The sequence below is a fragment of the Acanthaster planci genome, linkage group LG06 (assembly GCF_054643075.1).
Source record: "Acanthaster planci isolate LZ-2023a linkage group LG06, COTS_SCS, whole genome shotgun sequence".
NCBI classification, from domain to species: domain Eukaryota; kingdom Metazoa; phylum Echinodermata; class Asteroidea; order Valvatida; family Acanthasteridae; genus Acanthaster; species Acanthaster planci.
The window spans coordinates 21451769-21458210 of record NC_141782.1 but is presented as its reverse complement, the minus strand read 5'-3'; the positions used below and the strand labels follow the sequence as shown (position 1 = coordinate 21458210).

Below are 6442 nucleotides of genomic sequence, written 5' to 3'. Positions count from 1 at the left end.
CTAAAATGCTAACTGTATCGATGATATTGCTGTTGATTATATACAATGTAACACGGTAATAATTGCTAAGCTTTGTTGCTGCCGCTTCTGAAATTTTTTTGTCTTACAAGCTGAAATGAATTTTAAAAAGTGACCCATGTATACATAAAAGCAAAGGCTTGGGACGAGTTATGTCAGTGTTGGTATTGCACCCATGTATGCATAAAAGCAAAGGCTTGGGGCGAGTTATGTCAGTGTTGGTATTGCACCCATGTATACATAAAAGCAAAGGCTTGGGACGAGTTATGTCAGTGTTGGTATTGCATCCATGTATACATAAAAGCAAAGGCTTGGGGCGAGTTATGTCAGTGTTGGTATTGCACCCATGTATACATAAAAGCAAAGGCTTGGGGCGAGTTATGTCAGTGTTGGTATTGCATCCATGTATACATAAAAGCAAAGGCTTGGGGCGAGTTATGTCAGTGTTGGTATTGCACCCATGTATACATAAAAGCAAAGGCTTGGGGCGAGTTATGTCAGTGTTGGTATTGCATCCATGTATACATAAAAGCAAAGGCTTGGGGCGAGTTATGTCAGTGTTGGTATTGCATCCATGTATACATAAAAGCAAAGGCTTGGGGCGAGTTATGTCAGTGTTGGTATTGCACCCATGTATACATAAAAGCAAAGGCTTTGGACGAGTTATGTCAGTGTTGGTATTTCATACAGCATAATGCTTTCATAATTGTATTTACACAGCCTTGTGATTTCTAACAATGCTATTTAGACAAAATGACAGTTTAACTTTTTACCAAATTCCATAATTTTAGGCTGGGGTATGAACTTTTTCGAAATTTTTTCAATGGTCTCTTTTTGTTTCACGTAAAGAGGTAAGGCCTTCAACAAAGCAAATTTGCTTCCATTTTTATTTCATTAGTTTCAATTTTTGAGTGCTCTTACGTCCTTAATACTTGTTGTGAACATATATATGTGCCTCAAAATATGTTGAAACTCATTAAACGTTACTTGGAGAAAAATTGCTTTTTTGGCATCATGAGTGTCTGCCGTAATGGTTTAATGGTGTGCTGTGCAATTTAATTTTCGGATATGTAAATAGTGCAGTCCGCATTCGGTGTAATTACAATATCTGTGGAATTCAGATTATATAGACGACATCGCTTGCTACTCTTTGTGTAATCAAAGGAAAAACAATCGGTAGCCCGAGTATACTGATCGGCGCACAGTGCTAGGGATCTTGTCTTCTGGGTCAACAGGGGGTTGGGGTTACTGATCAAGCCCCCCATGTGTAGCCTTCCAAATTTTGCTGACCTCTGTACAGGAACTGGGGAGAATAAGAAATGAAGGTTATGAAGACCGTAAATTATAATTTCCCATCAGTTCGTCAGCTCAGTTCTTGTTCTTGGAGGTAGACAACATTTACCAACGTATTCAAATACAACGTGCGTTAAAAAATATCAATCTATCCATCAACCAACTACATGTACCCCCTTTCACCCATGCCCTTCCACCCAGTAGTAGATTCAGAGGGGAGCGTTCCACACCCTCGTTTGTTTCTGTGTTCTTTGTTTGCAAGTTTTTTTTACCTTTCCCCTGTGGTTCTTTTCCCCTCATCTGATTATTTGATGATTTTAAAAAATGTATCCAAATAAAAGAATTGCCTGCTCGTATGTTCGGGTTCATCTCCAATTCAGGACCCCCCTTTTTGAAATTCTGGGTCCGTCACTACACCCACCCAAACACTCAATGAAATGACAGTAAGCAAAAAGGCCGCACCAATTTCTGACATAACCAATTACATGATTCAACATTGTCAGATTATTTCGCTAATTCGTATACCTCCCAAAAGAATATTTATGAGCACCGGCTCATGTGCAAACAAACTTTGTTCCACCCCTGAGCTCTCTTTTCAAATGTTACAGGAATTGGGCACCGGGGCAGGATATACATTTAGGCCAATATCCCTGCCAAAGTGCCAACATCCTCACAAGCAAACGAAGATGTGCAACAGTTGAGAAGTTATTGATTTTCTGGTCCACTATTTTTTTATCTATCAGTGAGTATGATGAGCTTCGAGCTGAGTCAAGAGAGGGCGCAATTTTCCTAGTAAGGGCGGCTCCTTTGGTCGGAACTACGCTTCGTTGGTTCACTAACGACTACGAAATGCACACGTAACGCTCGCGTCGCTGCCAACAAAATGAACACTCCCGACCATATGGCCCTTTTCAACCGATGAGGGGGTGCTTCTGCTCAAGGCAGATTGTGTGAACAGATTTTTTTAGTACTGATTCAAAGGAAGAAATTCCAGTAATCCTTAACGCTAAGTCTCTGCACGTGTAGGTATGGAATTCCATATCTGCCGTCGCCCGTCGCCCGTCGCCCGTCGCATTTTGCTTTTTGTTGTGTCCCAATTCTGCCATTTACCAGTTCCAAACATGCCATTTTCCGTCGTGCGTCGCCCGTCGTGCGTCGTCCGTCGTGCGTCGCCCGTCGTCCGTCGTGCGTCGTCTGTCGTCTGTCGTGCGTCGCCCATCAAATGGGTTGCATAGGACATGCAAATGCCGTTGTTTAACAAATGACGATGTGATGATTCCATTCACTTCTAAAGATCTTTTCCGAATAAGGCAAGTACAAATCCCACCTGCAAAGCATATACTAGTCACATAATTAATTCCTGTAATGCTAGACTACCCCTGCCCCTTGACAAGAAAATATCGCCTCTCTGAGAATTCAACCAAGTGTTTTTTGGGGAAAAACATTTTCAGCAAAAATGTTCCGGCCAACTTATCCACAGTGTTATTCTAATTTGCATACTGTAAAAATGTGCCGACTTGTTTTCATCAAATTCCAGGAAGAAATCTGCCAACCGATACAGATATTCTTATCCTCTCAATTTCACCTTGAAATCCAGAAATACTAGACGTGCTGTGGATAACAAACTGTTTATTAAATGTATTGTTAAGGGGCAATTACCACTTGGTTTAAGTTTCAGAAAATATGACGTGTTGGTTTTTGTGGGTTGTATGCCATGGTGGATAGACCAATGAGAACAGGTTGTCCAGCACATCAGCATTATTTATGGGGCTAACAAGTAACGTTACTGTTTAAAAGACTTCTGTGAGCCAACCTGCAAATAAAGTCATGTCTAATTTGGAGTATACAGCAGATTTGAAAACTATTGGGAATCAAACATTGTAAATAATCTATTATTTACATTCCGTTCTGTGGGATATCGTGTTCTATTGTTCTAAATCAACAAAATAGACTTTTGTTACGGTAGATTGTTTTTCTCGATAACTTAGTTACTGTAGACGTAACTTTACTCGTTAAAAGCCAGACTTTAGGTCTATATCCTATGTGATATTTCTGTCTGTCCCTGCACGATAGTTTTCATAAGAGACGAACTGATTCAACATTATTTTGAGGGCAGGTATACCTATGATGAAATCTGCTTGTCAAGGGGCAGGGGTAGTCTAGCATTACTGGAATTAATTATGTGACTAGTATATGCTTTGCAGGTGGGATTTGTACTTGCCTTATTCGGAAAAGATCTTTAGAAGTGAATGGAATCATCACATCGTCATTTGTTAAACAACGGCTTTTGCATGTCCTATGCAACCCATTTGATGGGCGACGCACGACGGGCGACGCACGACGGGCGACGCACGACGGCAGATATGGAATTCCATATGTAGGCCTATTTATCAACTGACCGACCAACTAAAAATTAATCCCGGTTCTGCCATCCACCATCCATCCTAAATACCAAGAATAGAGCCTGAAAGTAAAAGGTCACGCAGCGAGCTTCCGGAACCCTTGCGCGGTCTGCCTACGGGGATTTTACATTGGGCCGTCCTATCACGTTCGATAATTTTGGAATAATAATTCCTTGCTGAAACCACCCCATGAAACACTCATATAGGAATTTTACCTTTGTCTTCCTCAAGTAATATTTGGGAAAAGTCACCTGGAGATGGGTAAAAAAACGAATTTTATTGACGATTTTTCACGTCCGGCGATATTGCACCTAGGTATCCCTGTTCATGCACGTTTATTTTCACTCGCCATGCTTTCTTGAAAACGAGATTGTAAGCCTACAACCTTCAAAGATTGACCTACCTGCCGTCGATGGGTTCCAGATTCCGTTGAGTTGACTGCGGCATTGCACTGTTCTTCATGTACTTTAGATTTTCGGACGTTATGGGTCAGTTTTTGGCAGAATGTTTCTCTTTTAGATCAGGTTATTTTTCAGTTTCTATTAATTGATATACCAGCAAATATATTTCAAAGCCCTTTTACCGAGTTGGGTTTTTAAGAAGAAACTGGGCGACTTGAAAATATTACAAATTCTAAAATCTTTGCACGTTAGTTTTCCTATCCAAGGGTTCCAGAAGCGCGCCATCAGGGGCCAACTTTCAGGTTCTATTATATAGGTATTAAACTAACAGCCACCTACTTAAAAAAAAATTCACTGTTGATTGCCTTACGGGAACATCGTCTGGTGGTGTGCTCTGCCACAGACAACTCTGCAATCTGCAGAATTGGTTGTGTCACGCCAGGGCTTGAAACGTCGATGTTCACACTAACGTAGCGTGCCATACGAGGGGTGTCACACAAGAAGTCAATAGATGCACCTTGCTGGGACTGCGCCGCAGTGGCAGGCGAGCCGCACGGTCGATTCTCGGCATAATTTTCGCTCAGTCCCGCTCGCACAACAGCACCAATGAAGCGATATCCTGGAAAACAACAAACTGTCGTTTAACTGTCGTTTAACGGTTAAGAGACGTGGTTGGTTTGTGAAGTGGTGCGAAAGGGGGCTTGGGATGCACCAAGGGGCGTAACCACCGGGGGCTAGGGAGCACGTGCCCCCACAAATTCCCGTTGCCCCCCCCCCACTAAAGAAAAAAAAACGGATGAATGGATACTGAACAAGGCTAACAAAAGCTTGCCCTAAAAAATACACCATGGATGCCCCCCATAAGATGTGGGTGCCTCCTTATACCTCCCCCGCCCCTGCTATCCTAGCCACGCCACTGGCTGCACCCCCTGGATTCCCTTGACCCCTCCCACCGTGTTCCCCTCCTTGTTCAGAGATCGAGACCGAAAAGAACCTGGTGGTATTCTGCCTTAGTTTGTTTCAAGTGTGGTTGAATCGAGTCCCCCCCCCAAATAGTGAAAACCAAGTACCACCTGTAAAATTAACCAGTTACATATGTATTCGACTGAAATGCTGTGACTGTATGGCCCACTCAACTAAAGGCGAACCAAGGTGCTAAAAGCCCCCTCCCAAAAAAAAATTGTACAGATGTTCTCATATAACGAAGTTCAAATTCAAAGCCAAGTATTACCGCAGCAGTTCAACCGGATCAACACTGTGACTTTCCCCGAGCAGTGTTCTTTTTGTAAGTCGATCTTCCACCAAGGATGCGGATCACCACCATCGTCTGAAGGAGAAAAGAAAAAGAAACAATAGAATTTTATGAGTTTCCCGTTTAATGGGTGGTGAGTGTGTATTTTTGTCACTAATTTAAGCATCGATTGTCATATAATGGGATGTAGTGAAGTACTTGTGGTCATGGACGTCGTGGGGGCTTGAAAAATTGAAGAGGGAAAGGGGAAATGACAAGAAAACGCGAGAGAAACGAAAAAGAGAGGAAAGGAGATGAAACCTGCCTATTTGGTTGAAGATATACCTCGGAATCAGTTTGCTGTTGATCAGTTTTTTACCCTAACTCCTACCCCCTGAAAACAGTCCTGCCAATAGCCATGCTTGTTTGGGTTGACAATGATGATATTGTTGATGGCTAGGAAGGCCTCATGAAAGAAGATGACATTACTGATGGTAATGAATGACGATAACAGTGTGGAAGTAGTAATCGAAGACGTTCGTAGGAATGACGTCAGTGCAAGCGACCGATTTGTTTTATGTAAATCAAGATTCTCGAGATAATCACAGTTTCTCAATTAAGGATCTAGGACAAACTTTCAATTTGTAATTTGTTTATGTAACTTTTTAAGGTCTTTCTGATTGATTTGGAGGCTTATTACGCGGTTTTGGAAGGGAAACTATGAAATGAACAAAAGCTTGTTTACAAACAGCAGTTGATTTGCTGTCAGTTCCTCGTTGAAAAATTGGTGTTTACCTCCAGGGTCCCTGTTTGAAATTTGCCATTTGAACAAGTGTTCAAGCGTGGAAGCTGTCTTGCACTCTCTTTTCATGTATCCATTGTATCCAAGATTAGAGAAAATGGGAATTGTTATCCTGTACAGCGAGTGTAATTTTTCCAAAATTTCCAAAGAGTGCCGTTTAAAAAATAACGATAGAAAGGCATTTTTGTGGTCTATTTTATATCCCAACCTTGACAAAATCATGTGACGAGCCTCACTCTATGTAGCCTCACCCCTCAGAAAGGACAAGAAACGTTACATAAAAACATTTCCACAC

The 6442-nt window shown here is 41.8% G+C and overlaps 1 long non-coding RNA gene across 1 annotated transcript; it reads right to left on the bottom strand.

The window, feature by feature from the left end:
• Positions 1-116: 116 nt before the first annotated feature.
• Positions 117-5437, bottom strand: LOC147798946 (uncharacterized). Its single transcript, XR_015425557.1, has 3 exons — positions 5346-5437; positions 4485-4733; positions 117-1321 (listed from the first exon to the last, which is right to left on the bottom strand). It is a non-coding gene; the product is annotated as an uncharacterized LOC147798946 (long non-coding RNA).
• Positions 5438-6442: the final 1005 nt, after the last annotated feature.